Source organism: Podarcis vaucheri (genome assembly GCF_965113315.1).
Source record: "Podarcis vaucheri genome assembly, chromosome: 12".
Lineage (NCBI taxonomy): Eukaryota > Metazoa > Chordata > Lepidosauria > Squamata > Lacertidae > Podarcis > Podarcis vaucheri.
Genome location: NC_138750.1, coordinates 42,392,819 through 42,419,007, shown reverse-complemented (window position 1 = coordinate 42,419,007; position 26,189 = coordinate 42,392,819).

Sequence of the window (26,189 nt, the reverse complement as noted above, 5' to 3'; positions counted from 1 at the left end):
CGATTGGCTGCAGAAGCTGCAGGAGAAAGGCATTCACGAACCAAGGTACGACTGTATTATTATTATTATTATTATTATTATTATTTAGTGTTCACTCATACACCGCAATATGTCCAAGGTGCATCAGGTGCATTATTTTAAGCGAATATCCACTTTCTGTTGCCCATCTGCAGCTTATGAAAGTGCAAGCAATTTCTAACATCAATATGCATCCCAAGTATTACATCAAAGGTGAAAGTGTGGGCACTTGTGGCACAAAGTCAGTCAAGCACAGATACCATCCTCAGCACATGAAAGTAAATGTGACTTTTATGTCCTATTTGTTCTCAAATGCAATTGTGTTAAGTGTTGCTAGTTTGGGGGAAATGAAGCATTTCAATGCAAGCCCACAGGCATGCATAACCTTGCAAGAAATATTGCCATGACCAAAGATGCTCATGCTCCCTGCTCCACTCAGCCGTCCAGTCATGCCCTTATCCACAATACTTCATGCCATTCCCATGCTCCACCCATTTTTCTATTCTCACCTCAAGTCAGTCAGCATCCCATGACCACTGAGCTCATTGGGCTGTGTTAGGGAAAAGGTCCCCTTATGTCCTTCCCCCACCAAACCGTTTCTTAGAGCTTCTGAAAACCTTTGGCTGCCCAAAGCCTGCTGATTCCTCATTGCGTCAGGATGGTGCTATTTTGACTACATAAGGATTCACACTTAGCCACTGAACTTCAGAAAGATGGACAGAGTGTGTGTGTGTGTGTGGCTATCTACACACACATACATAACTATATATAAAGGGTAAAGGGACCCCTGACCATTAGGTCCAGTTGTGGCCGACTCTGGGGTTGCGGCACTCATCTTGCTTTATTGGCCGAGGGAGCCGACATACAGCTTCCAGGTCATGTGGCCAGCATGACTAAGCCGCTTCTGGCGAACCAGAGCAGCGCACGGAAACGCTGTTTACCTTCCCACTGGAGCGGTACCTATTTACCTACTTGCACTTTGACGTGCTTTCAAACTGCTAGGTTGGCAGGAGCAGGGACTGAGCAACGGAAGCTCACCCCGTCACGGGGATTCGAACCACCGACCTTCTGATCAGCAAGTCCTAGGCTCTGTGGTTTAATCACAGCGCCACCCGTGTCCCATAACTATATATAGATGACCATTAATAAAATGGGATAAGGATGAAAGAAAATATGCATCAGGAAAGGTCCACAAAACAAACTTACTGTTAGTGAACAGAACTAAGCAAACTACCAGGAAAAAAACCCAGCTGAGTACAAATTAGAATCAAGAATGGAAAGCCATGTAACAATTTAATGAAGATCACTCATCTATAGAGTATAGAGAAAGAGCTGGTTACACACAAATAGAATTTAGAAACCTGCTGTTATCTTTCTACAGGCAGCTTACTCCTAGCCAATTTCCTTCCTAATCTGCAGTTAATTAGTCAGCACCATCAAGTTATTAAAAAAACATTTCTCTAGGAAATAATCATTTCATATGCATGACGCATCCGTTTTTATTACGGTGTCTTTAAAATTTAGACTATTAAGAAATAGACAAGTTTATTTACTTTTTCAAAATAACGAAATTGCATGGTTTTAGGGACATTTTCATTAGAGTTAAAAAATAAATAAAAAATATCTCCCGCTATAATGACAATATTGCCTACAGCAATGCTTAATCTTCATTCGGTTTTTGTTCAGGCGGAAAATTGACATTTGAATGGTCTGTTTTTTAAAAGCAATGTACACTTGCTAGGAATTGTGGGTGGGTGGGGGTTTGGGAGTGGAAAACACTTCTTCAGCTCCTTAACAAGTACCTTCGGAAACTGTTTAGAAATCTGTTTAAAGTGATTAACTTTATGTGTAAGTTAAATATTTGCACAGCAATTCCATACTAGTCAAAAAGAAGGCCAAGAAGTACTGCTTCGCAAGCACGCACTTAGTTGACCCATGTTATTTCTTACTATAAAGTTAAAATAAGACTGTGGAGGAAGAGATGAGGGATCACTTATGGTCAAAGAGCAGAAACGAAAAGAGTGAATCCAACTACAAAGAGGAACTTGCTCACTTCCAAGAGAAACCAATCTGCTGCCCACCATTTGTTGTTGGACTACAACTTCCATCATACCCAGCTAGCATGGCCAACAGTCAGGAATGATAGCAGCTGTAGTCCTGTATAACCACAGGTTGTCCATCCCCATGGCAGATTCTAGCATAGAAGGTATTGATTGGCAAGGCTGCCATAGTTTCTGATCTGAGGGTTAAGGACTTCTGAGAAGACTGTCAGAACTAAGTACAGAATTAGTGTACAGCACCTTTAAAACAGATTCCCTATGGAATTCTGCAAGAGAGCAAATTCACACATCCTTTGCAAACTGCTATCTTCCTGCCCTTTGCCTTTTCCACATATATCTCTGAGAAGGGAGAACATCACAAGTAGTCAAAATGTTTCTAACCTTTATGAAAGGGTATGAGACAGGCAAACAGATTCGGCGGTGAGTATTCACAGGCAAAGCTGCAACAGGAGGAAGATTCAGCACACTAGTATTTCACTTAAGTAAATTACTTTTTACACTTTGATGAATTACAGCAAGTTCTAAATTAACTGCAACATCAAAGTTCATTATATTCTTTGTATGCCTTTATTTTCTGAAAATCGGTGAGTGTGGATCATTTTATTCTGTTAAATTTTAGATAGCAGAAACAAAAAAAAACTTATTAAGAATGTTCTTGTACATAGACAAGTACTTTGTGTATCAGAACATTTCACACAGAGAATGCAAAGCTGATATCCTGACCTGGACGTACAGTCTGACCAGAGATAAGATCCATCACTTAATTTAGAAGCCTACGGCTGCCATCCTACCTGTACACACTTACCTGCTCACAAGCCCCATGTAAATCCAGCAGTACTTAGTGCTGAATAAAGACCACACTGAACTGAGCTGTGAAACTACAAAGCTATGCAGAGATTAACAGAGCACAACAACTTATTTCCAGCTTTTCACTCACTAAATTTATTATCTCGAGTATAAATTCAAATGCAGGGATTAATTTCCTTTGAATAAATATTTTAATTCAGTTAAAGCACTGGAAACGTATTAACATGTTTGCACCCTGCCTGCTACTAATAAACCCATAACTTCTGCTTATAAAATACATTCTTAACTTCCGCTATAAATCAATATACACCATAACTCTTCTGTTATCCTAGGTAATTCATTCCATATGCTAAGCTACCAGACAAAAATGTTTCTCCCCAAAGGTATCGCCTTCCTTGAAGCTATTAAGCATCCATGTTTTACACACAAATACACACAGAGAGAGAGAAAGTCTATTATCTTCATGTTTATTTACCTCTTGGTTTAGTCCAGAACGTTTTCTGGAAGACACGTAAATAGAACCGCTCTATAAAATACAAAAGAGGATTCCAGGAAATCTCTTAGTACTGGCTTGAGATATTAATATGCCACTACAACCTCTCAGGCAAACCTCACAAAGCAGTTTACATTAAAAAAAGAACATTATTCTCTAACTGGACACCCAACTCCAAATTCCACCAGCCCCCTTCGGCGAGATGAATGCTCAGGGATGGTGGGAAATTTGGTACAAAACATTTGGATGGCATGAGGCTGGGGAAGACTATATTAAAACAATAAGCAGCAATTTAAAACTATATACAGTAATAAGACTGGCCACCAGGGAAAAAGCTTTTTGAAAGCTAGAACCCACCTACCCTCAGGGCAAGATGGTTCCTGAATACACACCAAACTTCACATCCCCAAATAATGTATTTCTAAAGAGTCTGTAATAAAACCCTCTTTCTTTTAGAAAAGAAAAGAAAAGAAAAGAAATTACATTATGCACAAGGATGGCTTGATTGTATTTTTAAAAGCCATGTAACCTTCATAATCATGCAGTGAAATTCCTTGCAACTGAAGAAATAATAGCCACAAGAGCCTGTGGTTTATTTTACAGCAAACCAATGGCAGGAAAACCAGAATAAAATATAAATGTTGATTTTCTCTGGTTTCCAAACGTTCCATTTTAAACATGCTTCACAGACATTCGTGGATGAAGTAACTTTTTTTTATTAAAAAAAAACTTGCCTAAAACTGTCTGCCTAGTTAAAATTTCCAAATAATTGTCTCGAGAATAAATAGATGTGCAGCAGTGAAGAGAAAATGTTATGTTACTGTGTTGCAGGCTTGTCAGTAGACACTTGGCTGGTCTCCACATACACAGCAAAAGGAGTTGGCAGCATGGAGTATATGCTGTTTTCAGACTAGGGATCCTATCATGAATGCTCCTTCTTGCAACTCACTGCAAGAAGAAAACTAGCACATCAGTGCCAAGGGCTGCAGGTTAGAAGCTTTCTAGGCGAGCTTTCTCTTTGCAGGGAGCTTTGTTACATAGGGAAAAGTTTAAAAATAAACAAACAAACAAGTGAATACATTTATATGCCCCCCCCCTTGATTCTGTTATGATTCCAAGGTGGTGTGCAACTATTTTTGCCTGAATACAAATAATAGTACCTATCAGGACAGACTTTGCTCGTGTGCTCAAGACATTGATTCCATAAAACATATTTTGTTGCACTGTGCAAAATATGAGCAAGCCAGGGCTGAACTGATACAACCCTTGCTGGTACCTTTCCCAGGAAAATCAGAGGCTCACTGTGTCAGGTTCCTACTGGAAGACCGGACAAATGCTAGAACATTAGCAGTGGCAAAGTTTTTATCGGTGGTTGCAAGAACCAATGATCCCTATACTCTGAACAAAATGCTTGTTTAACCTGGAGGTAGGCTGTATGAATTGTGTATTGCTTTGTAACAATTTGTTGGGTCTCTGGACCGTAATAAAGATTGATGATGATGAATAATAGAACCATCAATAAACCACCTGAAATTCACAAGGTAAAACACCTGTGTAAATGAAAGTACTTCTGCTTGGCACCAAAGAAATTACAGTGGTATCTCGGGTTACAGACGCTTCAGGTTACAGACTTCGCTAACCCAGAAATAGTACCTCGGGTTAAGAACTTTGCTTCAGGATGAGAACAGAAATTGCACAGCGGCAGCAGGAGGTCCCATTAGCTAAAGTGGTGCTTCAGGTTAAGAACAGTTTCAGGTTAAGAACGGACCTCCAGAACGAATTAAGTTCTTAACCTAAGATACCACTGTGCAGTGTATTTAGTATTATGTGCTGCTGAAGCGAGCATGAGGTTACATTGTAGGCACCTGCCAAACGTCCTTTGGGAAGGCATTTGATAACTACAGTTCCCAGCAATCTTAAACTAAGGTTCCCAGGTTTCTTTGTGGGGCGAGGTGTGCTTTAAATGTACGGTGATTACACAGCCTTAATTGAATACGATTTACTCCCGAGTAAGCCGGGTCAGGGTTGCAGCATACTCCCAGTATCAGAGGTGGTATTTACAGTGGTACCTCGCAAGACGAATGCCTCGCAAGACGAAAAACGCGCAAGACGAAAGAGTTTTCCGTTTTTTGAGTCGTTCCGCAAGACGAATTTCCCTATGGGCTTGCTTCGCAAGACGAAACGTCTTGCGAGTTCTTGCGAGTTTGTTTCCTTTTTCTTAAAGCCACTAAGCCGTTAATAGCCGCTAAACCGCTAATAGCCGTGCTTCGCAAGACGAAAAAACCGCAAGACGAAGAGACTCGCGGAACGGATTAATTTCGTCTTGCGGGGCACCACTGTACTCTGAAAGACAAAACTCATCAAAATATGGCAAGAGGGGGCATTTGCACCTACCTGTACAGCTAGCCTAAATACTGTTTACTGAAGTCATACTAATTTCAAAACAGACGTGCTTCTGCTTCAGAATGCAGCATTAGGCAAGAAACCAGACACTAGTATGTAATATTTTTGCTGTCAGCCACAGTAAATGAAACAGTAATTTAATCCAGCTTTATCAAAGAGTAACAGACTCGAGTAAGTTTTTAAAAAGCCCAACACTGCTAAAATTATGCTCGGTTTAAGCACGCTTTGCCAAGATTTCTGTTTTGAGACAAATTAAAGTAAATTCTTCTGCTGTGCCTATGTTTGGTCAAGTATAACTGTCTCAGGACTTTCACTTTAATGCATTTTCCTAGGAAAATTCACAGCAAATTAAAAGGAATCACAAGAACATGAAGTACACATTGGCTATAAATATAGCTCCGTGCCGTTTTGTGCTGCAGTTTAATTGGTATTGTTTCTAAAATCTTCTCTTGCCCATAAATGCCCCCCCAAAAACTAACACTTTTTTTAAAGCAGAGAGAGAGAGATGTTCTTAATTATTTGGTTTCCTAAATATTCTCCAGCATGGCCTATTAAAAATAATTTGAATGATGCAACAGCCATATGCAAACGAAATAAACTGCTGCAGGTACATGCCTTGCATTTAATCACCTGCCTCGTCATCATAGACAATTGGTTGGGACATACTTTGAGGTCTCAGCCTAATCCAATGTAGGTTGCAACAGCAGCACGACCACCATGCAAATACATGGTAAAACAAAAAGAGAAAAAGAAATCGGTCCCCAAACGTATGTTTGCATTAAAGGCAGGTCTGATAAAGTTGAAAACTAAAACTAGTGTCATAGATGACATAGAATTATATGAAAAATGAATAGGCCACCAGCTACCATAGAGTACTTGGGGAGGGAGTGCTGCCTCCCTCCATCCCTCCAGCAGCTCCCCTGGGTCTTCCTGCAGCACATGGAGAAGGAAACTTTGCTTCCTCGACACCCAGCACTGAAATCAAGAAGAGGGGATGTGACCACATCTGACCACTCCCCTGTGGAAGTCCTCTGCATTGCTATGCTAGGCATGGAGAAGAGGAAGATACACCCTCTGGGCTCAGCATAGAGGTCACATTCACAGAATGCATTTAAAGCACTGTGATACCACTTTAAATAGTAATAGCTCCCCCCCCCCCCGGAATCATGGGAGCTGTAGTTTTGTTAAAGGTGCTGAGAGTTAGGAGGTCCCTATGCCCCCCTCAGAGAGCTACAGTTCCCAGAGTGGTTTGACAAGTCAATCCCTCATCACAGAGAACTCTGGGATCATTGTCTATCACAATGATCAGCCCCTTAACAAAATACAGCTCCTAGGACTCTTTTGGGGGAAGCCATTACTAGGGGACGTATCATAGTGCTTTAAGTGTACAGTGTGAATGTGGCTGACTTTGCTAGCCTGCTTTTTACTCACTAGAAGAGCTGGTAGATGAGGAACAGAACACTCTGTCTGCAACACTCTCATGAGTAACAAGCAGAGAGATAAAACAACAACAACAACAACAACAACAACAACAACAGGCAGGCTTAGAAACTTTTGAGGGCTTATTTATAAGGTCAGCATACACACATTTACTTTTTAAATGTTCAGAGTTCTGCATCTGGTCTCTCTGCACGTGGTCTCTAAGGCACCTTCAGAGCATAAACAACTCAAGGAGCCACCTGCCACCCCTGTCAGAAATGCCCAATGAGGCTGGCTGCTCTATTCCCTTGGCACAATTCAGCTCAGACCTGGAGTTGCACCTGATGGGTTAACAAATATTTGACCTAGCCAGAACAGTAGCCACCAGCACTGTCATCACAGCAATTCTCATTTAAACCCCCACCCAACTTCAAGCAGTGGTAGGAACTCTAGAGCAATTATATGAAAGGGAATGAAACCTTCCAGCAAGCTTACCATGTAAAAGGCAAAACACCATCATAAGGACAGGTAGAAGGGGAAGAAGAAGCAGAGGTTAAATGGAACTTGAAAACCTATCAAGCAACTACAAGAGAGAGGTTATGGAGGTCTGGAGGGAGAGTTCCAGAAAAAGGGGAAGGGAAGGACAAAGGAAAAAGAAAACTGTAGCAGAGCTGAAGATGAAGAGAAGAGGGAGCCAAAGAGTAAGGAAATCTAAAGTTGTCTTCATCTGGGGACTTCATATTGTAAATAGATTTTTTTTAAAAAAAACTGTTTAGATGAGGAAGAAATACAGACTGGAATTTTGATGCCGACGACGTCAGCATCAACAAAATTTACATGCATGCAGAGCACATCTCCTACAATAAATGCCTATCTAGAAGCAACTTAAACTGCATTTGATAACAAAAACAGAAGCCAGTGAAGGAAGGGAAAACATGGGAAAACGGAATGAGCAACAGAGTTAAGAATGAAGCGAACCAGGGAACTGTTGGAGGGGGAGAAGCTTATTCTTTCCCAACTTGATTAGTATTAACAGAATAAATACTAGAGAATAAATTATATCACACCCACAGCATATGTTTAAAGCTCCCAAAGAAACCTGAGAACCATCGTTTGTTAAAGATGCTGGGAACTGTAGCTCTGTGAGGGCTAAACTACAGCTCCCAGGATTCTTTGGGGGAAAGTAATGTGTTTTAAATGCACTTCAGATGTATGGTGTGGGTGTGACCTATCTGTTAAAACAATGCAACAAAGACAGTCAAGAGAATGTGTGAGAAAAAGTCTTATTGGGAGGGTCCCCCATGTTTGTGAGTGGGTGGAGAGAAAATTTTCAATAAAATATTATATGTGCACCTACCATAGTATATTTGCAGCAGGACGGAAGACAGTGAATGTTAGCAACATAACAACAACAACAGCAACAATTGCAATGCACACAGCTTGCTATAAGAATTAATAGTTGTTGGTGTAAATTTTGAAGACTTAGAAATTCCCCATTCCCCAACAAAGCTTACTGTTACAAGTAAAGAAGGGCCGATTCCTAGCAGGGAATTTTATTTCACCAGGCAAACGGTGTTATTGCAGACCAGGTTATGGAAGGTTGTTGCAACATGTTTAAGAAATCTATTTACATATTTGTTTCTACTGCAGAGAAAGGAGAAAAGTGGTGAGATAGGTGCTGCATCAATCACATGGTGCAATACGACCTTAAACCAAATCACTAGGTATGAAGCAAGATGTTCACATAAAACAAAAAACTAGACAAAAAATACAAATGCAAAAGTATCTTTATGTGTAGTTAATTGCGCTCATTCATCATGACCTCCAAACAATTTGCTTTTGCAGAGTCAGTTATCCAACAAGTAATCTAATATGAACAAGCCTCAGAGCATCACTTCCTGTATCTATGAATAGGTTTACCTAGTAAAGCAATACATATTTTAACCTTAGCTGGTGCTCCTGCTCAGACTGAGCAACTTCAGAATGGAAAGACAGAAGCTGGAACAATTGAAGTGATGATGGAATGTTTGACTTCTTGTCACCAGCAATTCATTAAACTACTTTGGGCACCAGTGAACTGTCCACAGTGGATGCTATTGCTTTCAAAGTTATCCATCCTTGAAACAGATAGCAAAATACATTTTCAGCACACTGGGCTAAGAAACTCTTAGTTCTGCAGTATTCAGGTAGGAGGGTTCTTTAAGTTTTATTAAAAACATTTTTAATAAGCACAAAACTATAATATGCGGGGTCCAAAGAATGAGATGTTCTATTGTATGTGTCCTTAATCCTTCTGTTGCACATGGACTAATTGTGCAACTAACTTGAATTTTTATGATTATTTGTATTTATTTATTGTAGTCCGCCTGTCTCTTCAAGAAGCTACAGGTGGTATACATGGTTCTTCTCCCCCTCCCTTAATTAAGCCCCACAACAACCCTGCGAGGTAGCTTAGGCTGAGAGGTGGCGACTGGTCCAGGTCACCCAGTGAGTTTATGGCTGAGTGGGGATTTGAACCATGGTCTCCCAGGTCCTAGTCTGACATTCTAACCACTACATCCCACTGGCTTGTAATGGCCAACTGTTGAACGCATTAAGATAATACTTCATTCCATTACTCACTCGTAACCTCTGGGGACTCCTCTGCACCCAGTGAAGCAAAGCATTGTCTATTAGGCTTTACAAGAAGCATGCCAGGAGGGGGGGAAACAAAGATGCCTATCCATGGTTAAGACGATAGAAGTCACATGGATGACACAAGTGTAACCATGTGACTTTTCATAACATGACTGTGCAGGACAAAAGCAACGAAGGACAACCTTCTGACAGCACCCATGCCAGTTCAGTTAATCCATGGAGGATAAGGGTGCTGCTAATGGTTACTTGCCACAATGGCTATGTTCTGCCTCCAGGCAGAAATGCTTCTGATGGAAACCATAGGAGGGTAGAGGGCTCTTGCGCTCAGGAATTTCCCACCGGTTATCTTAGGAGCCAACATGAGACCAGGATGCTGGACTACATGGGCCATTGGTAGATAGGAGGGAGCAAAAACGTATTTCAAAATGGACTTCTTAGCTCTGAAAAGTACCATTTCTCCCTCTGGAATGGTGCCATGGTTAGAGAAGGGAGAAAGAAGAAAAAGGAGTCCTTTTTTGTTTCCCAGACCTCTCTCTAAGGCCTTCTAACCATGGTGCCATGCCAGAGGGAGAAATGATGCTTTTACCTTAGAAAAGTAAGTAAGTACCCAGTCTGGGAAGAGGGTGGTGGGTCAGTAAAACTCCATTGCCATGGCAGGAAAACAAGCACCACGTCTAAGCTCTGGAATGGGCACAAAACACAAAGGTGGCATTCAGACAGTTGCTTACAAAAAGACTGGGCATTAATTGCCAGCTAGGAGACTTAGCTACTACAGCCGTGCTCAAGACTAAAAGCACATCCAAATATCACCATTCACATCCTGCCAGCCCTTCATGTCTACAACATGTGCTAGAGAATATTGCCAATGACCTGCGTCCTCCCCTCTGTCCTTCCTTTCTGGCCTACATTCAATTTCGACAATCCAGGGCATTCTTGCTTAAATGTCAACCAAGCTAACAAAACTGCTGGCGCTCTCTCATAACCTAATTATCAACTTGGAAAACAAATGAGAAAAGGAGAGTGCAATCTCCTTTCATGACAGCACATAGTGAGGACACTGTTGTGCGCAGCTGAACAGTTGAATAATCGACCATTTCGGTAACCCCAAAAATTTAGCAGCAAGGAGAGTTTCAGATTGAAGCTTTCCAGCATAGCATTTTATGAACATTAATAGCTGCTCTAATGGATGGGCCAAAGGCTCATCCTGTCCTCACAGTAGCCAACCAGTTACTTATGAAATATCCACAAGCAGGACACTAACACAAGTGTCATCTTTTCAAAAGTCTTTTTTTTTTAAATGAAATTGGCATTAGTAAGTCTGCCTATGACCCTGATGTAACACTATAGGAAACCTACATAACTTGGTGTTCTGCAGCGTTGTACTTATTGACAAGCCCTCATCCTAAACACATGCATGCTGGTACAACAGGACAATTCATAGATGCATTTCCATCACTTAAAGACTTGCAAGAATTCAGCCAAGATTAAGTAGCTTGAAAGGAGGAGCACTATCTCTAGCTGTGTTCACATGCTAGAGCTTCAATGGCTGCTCTGACTCTCTTACACAGTCCCCATCAGCCAACAGAACTTACTTCTTAACTGGCAGGTGTCCTGTGCGTGGTTTCCTGCAGAAGGTTTATCAAAAACTCAGCAGAGTCACAGAAGGAAGATGCACACAAGGAAGATAGGCTGAGAATCTGCAGAAGCACACACCTATAGCAAGAATGTTATTATGGTGCCAGCAAGACACACTGGGCATGTGCACATGCAATGCTAGTCTATAAAATGAAGTTTCATAAGTTGCACTGTGCAAGAATTGTCTGCTCCCACTTTGCTCCTCCATTCATGTGAGCAGGTGCACAAAACCATAAAGGATTTAGTTTACTGTGACATCTGAACCCTAAACCGTGACTTCTTGTTGGTCTAGCAGTCATAAGTTGCTAGGACAAAACAAACCACAATCACAGGTTCAGACACCATGCTACACTAAAAACTTTATAAACTGGTATAGCGTGCATCCCGTTCACAATTTTGCTTACTAAATCATAATTGATACCTTAATGTTATATGCAAGCAGAGCCTTGGAAAATCTGAGGAAAACAGGGTAAGCTGTGCTACACATACAGCCCATCTGATTCCGCAGTACAAAACATACCAGGGATGTCAATTATTCACATTTACGTTCCATGAGGCTGACTGGGGTAACTATAGAATCAGTGCAGCTTTGTTTCACCAGCTTGATATTGACTTTTCCCCATAGATGCTCTTTGCACCTGCAGATATGCGGGGGCTTCACTAAGTTACACTTGCTGAAGAGAGAGAGGGCAACTGAAAGCACTCTCTTCCGATGACTTAAGGAAGCCTTTGCTCAGAAAGGTTGTTCTAACGAAGGAGCTCTAAACTCTTTGGATATTAATTATTTATACATAACTTTTTCAAACTAATTTTCAAAAGCTGCTTATGTTAAGAGAGAGATTATAGCAATAAAACAATACTGTTGTTCTTCATAAACTAATTGCACGCCATTTCCTGTGATCAGGGACTGTGCATCAAGCAGAGCTTTTAGCCTCCTCCATGATCTTCCCACTCCTTAAACCAATTATCTTTGATATCTGCATTAGCAATTAAACAGAAGAAAGGACTTCATGCATCCCTGAAGGTGGTTGCAGATGCCTGTGGCTCTGAGGGTCATCTGCATAGAAACCCTATCTGGGACCAAGGCTGCCTTAGGAACCGTCTTATTGCTGAAACAGCTGCCCATATGAGATTGTCTGAAAATTCAGATAGGATGATTTTTTTAAATCCCAGGAATCCATTTCCTTATACTGCTGCATCTGCAATGACTCTTTATGCAGGAAAATTGAGTTTAATGACAAAACCAATAATATGACAATTAGAAATAGGTAAGAAAAGTGTCTTCTTTGTCTAAATTAATACACTATGTAAGATTTAAGGCAACGGTGGGGAAACTGAGGCCCTCCAGATGTTACTGGCCTAAGACTTTTAATCATCCCTGTCTATTGCACATGCAAAGTTGAGGCTGATGGGAGTTGCAGTTTCATAACATCTGGAAGCCACAGTTCCTTCATCCCCAATTTAAAGCGAGGGACAGCAAAGTAAATTCCTAATCAGACTGATTTCTTTTATGGAGTATAACAAGGAACACAGGTTGCTGCCCAAATTAAATTATGTCTTTAGAACATTGTAAAATCTTGAATTGAAGATGCCTGTCAATGAATGCAGAATTCTGTTGGATGGTTTTTCATTTGATTACAAATATTTAAAAAAATATTTCTATTTGGTTGAGGTATTAGATTTTTTTGAAGAATTATGGTTATCAAAGGCTGCATTTGCAGTTAGAGTTTCCTGGAATCACAACACAGTAAAATACAACACGTGAGAAATGAAAGCAGTAATGAAAACACAATTCAAAAACCATACAGCATATAGCACAGTGCACTGCAATTGCTACAACAGATAGAAAAATCCTTAAGTGATCTAGCAAGACCCTCAGCAATTTCCAAGTTGTTGCGGGGGGAGGGGGGGAGTTTGGGAAGCACTGTTCCAGTCTACAAAACTTATAAATAAATATCTACACTGTAACGGGGAAGAGATGACCTCAGTGTGCCAATACCACAGGCCTCCTTTAGGTGTCAGTGCGCCACAACAGGATATAGAAGCAAACTATGCATTACTTGAATGCCTCATTTCAATTTGCTTAAATTAGGTTTAGACTGTGTTATCACCACAATACATCTTAAGCCAAACATTATCCAGCTTCTTTTAATTTAAGAAGAACGTAAGCCTTGACTGCACACCGGTGACCTTTGCTTCTTACAAAGAGGACATGAAATATGATTCAGGAGGCAAATGGAGTCCTGTATCAATGCCCTACCCAAAGTAGATACTCTGAAATTAATGGACTGAAGTTAGTTGTGTCCATTAATTTCATTGTGTCTACAAACCAAGTCAGATACTTCGAAGAGTATCATTTTAGAGTATCATCCCATATAGGATTCTTTAAGGTGCTGCAGAAGTACTCTTGGGGGAGACAGGGACCAGTGACAATGGAGCAATGTCCATCACTCACATAGTTAAGGAACGTACTTTACCACCACTGCATCTTATTTATAACTGTGGTAGCACAAATGTTAACCGTAATTAATACCGAGCCATGTTGGCTCCAGGATTCTTAGCTGGTTAAAAATCCTAGCTAGGAGCGAACTGGGAATGGCACTGGCCACAGTTCATTTATATGCAGACATGGTTAACCCTGGTTGAGGCCACTGGCAGCAAGCAGGGGAAAGTTATGTGCAAAAAGATAAACAACCCCACAGCCCTCTTCTGTAAAAGGCAGTCGGTATTATGACTGTGGTGGCCCGTTGACACAGTCACGAAAACAAGCACACACTGAAACATGTTGAGGCTCAGTTTCAGAATCCCCATGCCAATATCTGTTCCAAAGATTTTAGCTATTATGTCACACTCACTTAAGTAGTGCTTTTTCCTGGGGGGGGACGCAGGGGTACACGTACCCCTAAACATTTTATGAATCTAAGTTTGGCCTCATTGAGAGGCAGTATTTCAATGTGAGTAGGAAAATGAGTGTACCCCTAAATATTTTTTTTAGAAAAAAGCACTGCACTTAAGTATAGGTGAAACACTGTAAGGGGCAAAGCCTGTATATTAAGTAACTGGCTGTAGTTAAGCAAGCATGACTTTCAAGAAGAAACAGATTCCTAATTGGAAATATGAAGTATCATATAATATAGGCACACAATTGTGTTTTCCTTATACCAACTAGTGTTCCCTACAAGATATTCATTAAAACACAGATTCTTCCATATTGCTAGAAACAACTTCTGTTTTTATGCCTCATAAAGAGTGTACATGTGTATTTCGGGAGCAGTTGGAAAAAAATAAGCTTTTATTGTCTTGAAAACACCATCCAAAACTGGATTTATAGCTAAATCCCACCAGAACATTGTTGGCAACAAGGCATTATCCTATTTTTGGCCAAATTTAGGATGCTACATTTTTTTCTTGATCTATGAAAACACAAATGAAAACAAAATGCAAAATAAATTTGTTCTGCTGTTTAAATAATAACAACAACAACAACAATAATAATAATGTGTCAGTTTTCAAGAACACATTGCTAAACTTTATGCTACAGTAAACAGCCAGTCCATGGTAGATAATGAAAAAGCCATAGCCAGGAAAATTTAGTGTTCAATTTATCATCTTGTCAAGCAATTATGGATTTAACATTCATTTCACCAAAATGTGTTTTCTACATTCGCCGACATTGTAGAACTTGGCTTGTGGTCAGGAGAAGGAAAGTGTGATAAGTGAACAATTATACGGCATAGCTACTGCCAAAGAAAGAGCAACTAACTAGGGAGAAGGACAGTGCCATATCGTTGAATACCAGCGTTGAAGGAACATCAGGAGAAGTGCTTCAACCACGCAATATACTGGTGGAGAAAAGGTGGCCATTTAACAACTTCCCAGGAGGTAGCTCAGCTGAACCAATACTTTACAGATACTTTGCAGATAATTTGCAGGCACAGTGTCTACAGCTTTGCTGCTAATTATGCAGAGCCCACTAACAAGATAGGAGAAACCCCCCACAGCTAGACAATCAAAGATCCAGTGGCAAAGTGAACAAAAAACATAAACAAAGAACTGGAAAGCACTTCTTTCTTTTAGAAAAAAAAGGGGGGAATTTTTGTTTTTATTTTCTGGTGGTGTTTATGTTGTTGGTTCCCCCTAAATAGCTTTCCTCCCTATTAGAAAAGGAAGGGTTTTATTTATTTAAAGGAGACTATCTTTTTGCTTGCTTGCCCTCCCTCCCTTTGATTAAAAGGGAGAGATTGGTGGGATGAGGGCCATTGGGGAGGGGGGGCTTCTGTTGGGGCGGGAATCTAGTGGAGAAGATTTAGCTGGCTGCCTTATGCTGAAATGGCAGGCTGGGTACTATGTGAGAATGATGGGGAGGGTGCTTTTCAGGAAGCAGTGCAAGCAAATGCGTGTCTACTCACAAGCAAGCCCTACTGAATTCAAAGAGGCTTACTCCCAGGAAAGTAGAAGTAAGTTTAGTTGAACTCAGTGGGGCTTATGCATGCATAGATTCCACTTAGACCTGTGAAGCATAGATTCCACTTTCTGGAAGTAGGGAGTAGGGCATCTACTATTACTCACTATTATGAAGTGAGGAATGATTGCTAAGGCCCACTTCACATGTTGTAGGTTCTCATACACATGCAGTGGTGACTGCTAACATTTTGACTTCGCAGGATTACAGTTTTTAACACTGCTGTTTTCATCACAATAAGACTTGTTCAGCACTTATATAAGAAAGTGTGGCATTGCACATGTGTGGTGCTCCTATTCAGGATTTCAGCCTGGCCCTCTTCCAGGATATGCCATTCCAAATCCCCTCCCCTTGCTTTCCATTTTCTGCCCAACCCATGAGGCTGTTTGGGGTTTTCCCTCCCTCAGAACTTTTCCTTAACTTTATTTTTATCTCTCTAATCTATGGGGTACCCATAAGGCTACCAATACACCCTTCTTATGTGCAGACAGTGCTGTCACTTGTAGATTGCATATACACACAGCCCCCGCTTATGGAAATCGTTCCATTAGGCAAGTGTTCACATAACGAGTCCATGATTTCCATTATTCCCTATGGAAATATTTCTAATTTGGTATTTGTCCAATCTCTTCCCCCACCCCAAGCATACTAACAAATCGCAAAACATCTGACCTGGGGTTTATACACAGTGTTAGATCAGAGCCAGGAACTAGGGATGACAAACAGAAAACTATTCTCCTAGTGGGCAACACTGTAAGTCACCCTTAGACACAACTGCTATGACTGCTATGTCAATGAGATCCATTTCCTTAAAACAAAACATTCTTTTTTAAAATAAAAAACCTATAAAACTGAAGCAAGCAATCTGCCCATCCTGAGACATTGCAAGAGATTTAATTGCTATGTGCACAAGCATGTGTATGAAAGAATTACTGAAAAATTATAAAGCCAACCAAATCGAGAGAGGTTTATCTAGGTTATCTACTTACTGGAATGCATAGAAAGTGTACCTGACAATTGAAAGCAATACTATTTAACCACCCTTATGAGACTGAATAGTTAGTCCCTGATGAACATTGTGGATTATATGTTAATTCATTCAGCTGTTTTAAATAATCCTGGACCACATTTCCTCAAAAGCCCAGTTTAGTTACAGAAGAATTCTTTTTCAAGGCAGAGAAGATTCTTAGAGGTAGCTGTCATTATGCCTCAATCCTGACTTGGATAGACTAGCCTCTTAGAGAACAGTTTCCCTGAACTCATTCCATCCCTGGCATGACTGCCAAGACAACTGACAAGGATCCTAATTATTTTCAATTGCATTAAGTCTTAGTCACGCAACCGTCCACTGGTATCATGAGCCAAGGCCCACATCTCATTCTAAATAGCTTGCTGAACTGGATGATGGCTTTCATCCACTGTCAGTCTTCTGCAAGAAACTAAAGAGCTTTCCATTCCATTATCAGCATCCAGAGTATCTACCTCTTCTCATCTCCACCAACCTTTACATTCATGTCAAGTGAGCAGAATCTGGTAAACTTCAAAAAAATAAATAAATTGTTGGTTTAAAAACCTGAAGCCACCACTCAGCCATCAGGAAAAGCACAAGTCAACAAGCCAACTCTACTGAATTCTATAAGATAACCTTCAGTTGACTATATGCTATCTTCTTCTTTGGCGACCACTCATAGCCAAGTGAGATTGTCTTCCATGAACACGGTCTTAACAATGAGTCTGTAAGCGACAGAGGAGGCCAATTCTGGATCCACACGTTCTTCCACAGTGGGGACACAGATTTCCGGGTGGGAGTTGACATCCTTCACTTGGTAAGACAGGGTAACAAGTAAATTCAATCTAGCAAAAGAAACTTTCTGCAACACAGACAGACAGCCAACTATCTATGTGCACCCATGTGGTGAAAAGTCGGCACATGGTTAAACTATGGAACTTGTTCCCACAGAAAGGCAGCAATGGCCAGCAAATTGGATGGCTTTAAAATAAGATTAGACAAATTCATTGAGGACAAGGCTATTATTAGGTTATTATTATTTTTAAGTGACATTGGAACCGAGGAAATAAGAATGGTTGTACTTTTTTGTTACAGTTTTTACCATTTTATTTTAGAATAATATAAACGAGCATTTATTTGAAACCAAATCCCAGATTCAAATCCAAACTTCCACAGCCTACACCACCACTGATTTCTGGATCCAGTTTTTTTTCTGACCGAGTGCCCCAGATTGTATGGATGAAGGGCATTTCCTTCTATTGATGCCAAAACTCAGTCTAAGTTAGCTTGTTGTGCAAGTGTTGGGTCTACCCTTTAGGACAAGGGAATGTTGTGACACATAGGAGCTGTCCACATTTCACAAAGAGTAGAATATGAATGCAGGTGTTCAATTGAATCCATAATATTTATATCCAGTATTGGTTTTGCTCTTGCCCCATACTTCACACTAGGCCTAGGCATAAACTAGGCCTCACTTCTACATTGTAAGACCATACCAAATTTTAAAATTGCCCTTACTTGAAATAAGGAATGTACAAGTCATCCACAATGCTGAAAAGAGCAAGTTCCATGCAGAGTGCCTCCACTAACCTTAAAAGAGCCTAAAAGACAGACAGATAGGATACCTTAATTCCCTAACATTGGTTAAAGTCACAGAATGGTGGTGCTGACCTTTCAAGCCCTAAACAGCCTTGGCCCAGTATAACTGAAGGAGCATCTCCACCCCCATTGTTCAGCCCAGACACTGAGGTCCAGCTCTAAGGGCCTTCTGGCGGTATTTCACTGCGAGAAGTGAGGTTACAGGGAACCAGGCAGAGGGCCTTCTCAGTAGTGGTGCCCGCCCTGTGGAATGCCCTCCCATCAGATGCCAAAGAAATAAAGAACTATCGGACTTTTAGAAGACATCTGAAGGCAGCCCTGTTTAGGGAAGCTTTTAATATTTGAAGAATTATTGTATTTTAATATTTTGCTGTAAGCTGCCCAGAGTGGCAAGGGAAACCTAGCCAGATGGACGGGGTATAAAATAATAATAATAATAATAATAATAATAATAATAATAATAATAATAAGAATAAAAAGAATAATAGAATTGTAGAGTTGGAAGGGATTCTGAGAGTCATATAGTCCAATCCCCTGCAATGCAGGAATCTCAACTAAAGCGCTTACGCTCTCACCACTGTGTATATGACTGTAGCCAGTCTTTGTTTTAAGTATGGGAGTGAAATGCATGTTATGCTCTCTGTAAGCATCTCCAATATAAAATATTATCCATTAGTCATGGAATTCAGGAACATCTAGATGACAGCTCTGAAGGTTTGCAAGACTAATGAATGCTCCTTCTTCCCTTTCCAACCTATTTTAGTGGCAACAGACTCACTCAATACAGCGATGGCAGAATGGCTTCTCCCACAGCCCACTGTAGTCACCGAAGTCTCCTAATTTACATCTATGAAAAGCATGGAGTGTGTCCCCAAAAGGGGTCAGTAACATGGGCACCTAACCAGCAGAAACTGGAAAGAAACCAATGATTAATTTTGTGACTTTGAACAAGTTGAACAGACGACCTTCACTTACTATCATTGTGGACTGAATAGAAAACAGCAAAATGCATGCAAAGGGACATCATTTTCCCTTGTACCAGTCCCATCAGCAGCCTAATTCTTCCCAAAGCAGGAAACATTGTTAAGTGCAAATAGTGCCATACATTAACCTGTTGCTACGCAACACCAGGGCTTGTATATTTCTTATGGGGAGCTGGAGAAAATTGGACTCTTGATCCTGAGTGACTACTATTACCCCTTTATATCTCCACTGTATGATTTGAATTAAAACTTGCTGAAGAGAAGGAGAGGTTATAGGCTTATTGGCAGCCTGGTTTTAGAATCTGGGCACTGCTCCAATGTAATTCCTCTGTTTAATATTTAATTTGTTTCTGAACATGACCTGTCCTTTAATTTGAAAAGAAACCATCCAAATCTTTCACCAGCCTAAATAAGAATCATTTCACTCCAGAATTGCTCTCACAATATTAGCCATATCTTGCAGATAAATTACATTTTATGGTTATAGATGTTAGCATACACAACAGAGACGTGACAGAGAGAATTAGAATCAAGTGCAGAAGATGCGACGTCCAGAATAGGATAGAACATAACATCTCATTATAATGAAGAAAAATGCTCTTATTCTGCAAGGACAAGCAACAGCTTTTATAGTTGGAATTAGCAGATAAAGGCAAGGCAATAATCTCAGCAAACATCTGCACTCAACGTGTGGGGAAACCTTCCTCACCACTTTGCAGGATAATAGAACTCGTCAAGCTTTAAAGCAAGGGAAGGGGACCTTTTTAAGGCCAGGGGCCACATTCCCATCTGGACAACCTTCTGGGGGCCACAGGCCAGTCAGAGGCAAAAACCAGGCAAACACACTCCAAGATGGTTATGACTGTGGGCAATGGCGGTGGGTGTTAACTGGACAGAACCCCAAGGGCTACATGGGGCATGGAGGTCCACATTTGGCCTCTGTGACTGAGGTTCCCCCACCGTTGCCTTAAAGTAAATATGTGATGGGGAGTTCATCCTGGAGTTTAGTTTGAATCTCCTTTCTTGTAACTTAAATCCATTGGTTTGGGTCTTACCCACAAACAGGAGAAAACAAGCTTGCTCCATTTTCCACGTAACAGCCCTTTAGATATTTGAAGAAGGCTATCATACATCTTCCCAGACTCCTCTTTTCCAGGCTAAACATACCCAAGCCCCTCAACCATTCCTCACAAGGCTTGGTTTCCAGACCCCTGATCATCTTGGTCCCCCTTCTCTGCACACGTTCCAGCTTGTCAATATCCCTTTTAAATTATGGTGCCCAGAAGTGGACACAGGACTCCAGGTGTAGTCTGACCAAGGGAGAATAGAGCAGTACTATTGCTTCTCTTGATATATCCCACCTTCTTCTCTGTGGAGCTGAAGGTAGTGTACATGGTTCTCTCCCTTGTTTAATCCCCACAACAAGCTTGCGAGGTAGCTTAGGCTTAGAGACAGTGACTGATCCCAGGTCACCCAGTGAGCTTCATGCAAGTGGTGATTTGAGCCCTGGTCTCCAAGGTCCTAGTCCAATACTTTAAGCAGTACACCACACTGGCTGCAAGAAAAATAAGGCAGGCCACTCCCAGCAAGCAAGCACACAAGCTTCAGATTTGCATGGCTAATTAACTTCAGCTTTCACTTTGCACCAGTTTTGGTCATTCCATTTGCAAAGGACAACTCCATGGACTAGCCTAGTACTGAGCCCAATTGAACTGGGATTGTTTTGGACAACAGCAAGTTAAACACATTCTACAAATGAATCTAGCAACTAGAAATCATGCCTAATGGTTCTGAAGTCAGACAAACATTCTCAAGTATTTCCTGGAGTCAAATTTTTGAACCAAACAGTTCAGGGAGAGAGTTCACTGAAGAAATAAAGGTGATTTATTACCTTGATTCAATGTCCTTTTAAAATATTAACCTATGTATTTATTTTTAATGTAACAGAATGCTGAAAAGGAAAAAACTTGATTTTGGCGCTGCTTTCATTACCTTGCAATAAACACAGACCTCCCAAATAGGACATAGTCCAGCAAGCACTTCATAAAAAGGTGATGTACATTTCTAATATTATTTGGACTAATTGCACTGAATCTGGACTCTTTCAAGGGCAGCAATAAATATCCTTCTATATGCTTTTTAAAATCATTTCTACTTACTTGCAGACTATTAAGCAAGGGATCTTGATAGTTCAGCAGCCCCTGACTTAGCTGTAATTTCAGTCCCTGACTTGGCTTTGTAGTTTACTCCCATGCCTTATTTATCACTGGTCTATAGCTTGCTTTGTTTACATGCCTCACACTAATTTTATTTTCTGCGCTGCAGATTTTGTTGTCTGCTTATATATCAATTTTTGTTACCATCCACTTTTATACTGTGCTATATAGGTACGGGGTGTAAAAAATAGTTTACAAATAATAAAGTTTTTTAAATGAAAGAGGAGTCCAGTTCAGGGAAGAAGTTGTCTTTTCATATTAAGCATAGGAATGGACTACCTTTCCAAATGGTTTTCTGTATCAGCCCCTAAACAGTCATTTCCTCCAACAATGAAGTTTGGTATCAAGAGCCTATTGATATGGAAGCAAAGAAGGATCATCCAAATAATTTCTACATTCTTGTGGGACTCCCTAATTATATGGGTGTGCAAAATAAAATCTGTAACCACCAAAACAACCTCGCAAAGATGTGCCGTATGTACAGAAGGGGATGGAAACAGACTGACTTGCTCAAACCCTGAAGAGCTTACAGTAACTTTTCTGGAAAATTGTGAGAATTTGGGTGGAGGTTTATTTTAAAAATCCACTAAAACTGCTTCAAGAAGAAGAAAAATGTGTTCCTTCTGCACTCTACGAAACTAAACCACCACCCAGCTATATAGCAATAAAAGTATTCCAAACCTGAACCTTCTAGCAGAGCTAAGAATCCAGACGTTGGGCATCCAGATGTTGCTGGTCTACAACACCCACATCCTTGACAACTGGCCATGCTGGCCAATTGGTATTTGAATCCAAGAACATCTGGAGGGCCAGTGATTCCCCACCATGCTGTAGTGCTATATAGCACAGAACAGGCATGTCTCAAAGGGGGGGGGTGAGAAAAGGGGGTCCTTCCCCAATACTAAACTATCTTTTCCCAAAATGCTTGAACATGGTTCTGGTTAGGATTCCTCCTTTTAACTGCACCATAAGCTCTGAAGGAAGCAAAAGCTCACTAAATCAGTTTCTTTGGACCATTTAGGCTTGTTCACATGTTACCCTGAACCCATGTACAAGCTGTCTCTACCCATGTGCATGTGTCTGTGTGAAAGACTGTACACCAGTTTTGAACAACTACTGGGTACCCAGATGGTTTGCTCACTGAGCGTTACATGTGAATAACTGTGCAAGTTTACAGCTTAACTATTTGTGTACACAGGTTGCACACTCAATACTAAGAAGGAGTTGGGGTTTTTTTACATGTACCAAAAGGGTGGTATTAAATATTCTAAGAGCTTCCGAATCAATGAAATTGTATTTCAAAGGCATATCAAGCAACTGCTTCCATGAAATTTAATACACCAGCACTGTATGCTACAATTTAATTTTCCTAGACTTCCTAGTTTTTATGTATTTATTTTGTTTCCATCCAGCATCTCTCTCCAAAACTGTTTGTTTGTTTTTTATTTGGCAATGCTTTCATCATGGTACCAGGGGAGGCAAAATCCTGAGCAATACAAGAGATTGTCACTATAACTGTTAGGGATTAGGAAAATTAAATCTGACAGTCTCAAAACAGTTTTCTTTGTTTAATATCTTAGAACTTTGCTCCTATGTCCAGGATGACAACTCGAGTTAGCACAGATGAAGGAAGAGGTCTCCTTCCCCCATCCCAAAATAGATTTATTTAAACTTCTTTAAACTGCCAGAGGCTGGCAATAGGAGGATAGAAAGCAATAAAGCAATCATTGACTGCCTCAAAGTGTCTAGAAGTTTGTTAGCTGATGGAGGACTGTTTGCCACAGAGTGACGGCTGCTAACTGATTGATGGAAAACTACAACCACAAGGAGAAATGGACTCCACCCAGGTATAAAAGAAGATATTTTTTTCTCCTGTCCCTAAAAACAACAAGAAGGGAAGGGGAGGAATTAACCTTTCCATTTGGACTGAAAGATGGCTTTTCAAATAACATATATCTCAATTTAGTACCTTTTTTATTCATAGATATAATTTTTAACCTGCCTTTCATCAAGGAAATCCCAAGGCAATCTACACATCAAGATTAGGAGCCCAGTCTGAGAAGAGCGTTTACTATGGCCCATTTCCATTCTATACCCACGGCCTTCCTCCAGGGGATTTACTCTAAGACCCCTATAACTCAGCGTCTATGTCCATGCACAATGAATGAAGTAGAGGACTTCATAAATTTCTTTTTCTACTGCCCTATTTACGAGCCAATAAGATCTAAGCTCCTTTCCTTGATCCCGCCCACCATTACGTCTAAGGAAGACTGTTTGAAATCGCTTCTCGTGGACGCAAATCCCCAAATTTCACGTGGGGTGGCAATCTTCATAGTGCAGGCTCTGAAACTCAGGGCTACTCTGACAGGGTAGTGTGTCCTAGGCCTGGACCTGTTTTAATTCTTTTATTACTTTTATATATATCCGCATATTAGATTGTTGGCGCTGGCAACTAAATCTTTGCATTATTGTCTTAGGGTAATTTAAATGTCATTACGCCAGCAACATCGCCTTGTATTTTGCTTGGTTGTTTGTCTCTAGCATTTTTGTAGTGCCTTATTTTGCTATGGCTGTATGCTAATGCAATAAAGGTTTGATGATGATGACATCTAGATTAAAAGAAACAAACAAATACAATGGTACCTTGGTTCCCGAACAGCTTGGCTCCCAAACAAATTGGCCACCAAACACCACAAATCCAGAAGTGTTCCGGTTTGCGAACATTTTTTGGAAGCTGAACATCCATTTCGGCTGTTGGCATTGTTTCCAGAGCCAATCAGCCAATAAGAAGCCACGCCTTGGTTTGTGAATGTTTTGGAAGTCGAACAGACCTCCAGAATGGATTGAGTTCAGGAAACAAGGTACCACTGTAAAAACGTTAGTATATCAAGTGAAGAGTCAGAGCCCGGGTGCCAATAGGACATCAACACAGAATCTAGGAAACAGTCCCCAAAGCCTCCACAGCAGATGAACTGGGACTGCCACAAATAACCCCCCAGAATATGCTACCTGGAACAAACAGCCTGAACTAAAAAAAACTTGGATACCTCTCACAAGCTGTGGGGGAAGGAAGTGATCCTGTGACCCAAGCATAACAAGGGGGGGAATGGTACTGGACAGTGGAGCACAACAATGGAGCACAGATGGAAGACTTGATCATAGAATCATAGAGTTGGAATAGACCACAAGGGCCATCGAGTCCAACCCCCTGCCAAGCAGGAAACACCATCAGAGCACTCCTGACATATGGTTGTCAAGCCTCTGCTTAAAGACCTCCAAAGTAGGAGACTCCACCACACTCCTTGGCAGCAAATTCCACTGTCGAACACTCTTACTGTCAGGAAGTTCTTCCTAATGTTTAGGTGGAATCTTCTTTCTTGTAGTTTGGATCCATTGCTCTGTGTCCGCTTCTCTGGAGCAGCAGAAAACAACCTTTCTCCCTCCTCTATATGACATCCTTTTATATATTTGAACATGGCTATCATATCACCCCTTAACCTCCTCTTCTCCAGGCTAAACATGCCCAGCTCCCTTAGCCGTTCCTCATAAGGCATCGTTTCCAGGCCTTTGACCATTTTGGTTGCCCTCCTCTGGACACGTTCCAGTTTGTCAGTGTCCTTCTTGAACTGTGGTGCCCAGAACTGGACACAGTACTCCAGGTGAGGTCTGACCAGAGCAGAATACAGTGGCACTATTACTTCCCTTGATCTAGATGCTATACTCCTATTGATGCAGCCCAGAATTGCATTGGCTTTTTTAGATGCCGCGTCACACTGTTGGCTCATGTCAAGTTTGTGGTCAACCAAGACTCCTAGATCCTTTTCACATGTACTGCTCTCAAGCCAGGTGTCACCCATTTTGTATTTGTGCCTCTCATTTTTTTTGCCCAAGTGCAATACTTTACATTTCTCCCTGTTAAAGTTCATCTTGTTTGTTTTGGCTCAGTTCTCTAATCTGTCAAGGTCGTTTTGAAGTGTGATCCTGTCCTCTGGGGTGTTAGCCACCCCTCCCAGTTTGGTGTCATCTGCAAATTTGATCAGGATGCCCTTGAGTCCATCATCCAAGTCGTTGATGTTGAATAAGACCGGGCCCAAGACAGAACCCTGTGGCACCCCACTAGTCACTCTTCTCCAGGATGAAGAGGAACCATTGATGAGCACCCTTTGGGTTTGGTCAGTCAGCCAGTTACAAATCCACTGAGCGGTAGCATAGTCAAGACCACATTTTACCAGCTTCTTTACAAGAATATCATGGGGCACCTTGTCGAATGCCTTGCTGAAATCAAGGTAGGCTACATCCACTGCGTTCCCTTCATCCACTGATGAAGGCAACTGCAGCGACTAGTACAAACATAGGAACTGAGATGAAAGAGGAAACCTAGAAAGGAAGCAAACGATGCCAAGAATTTCCCCACTGATACCCATATAGGGCTACCCGGAATTTCACAC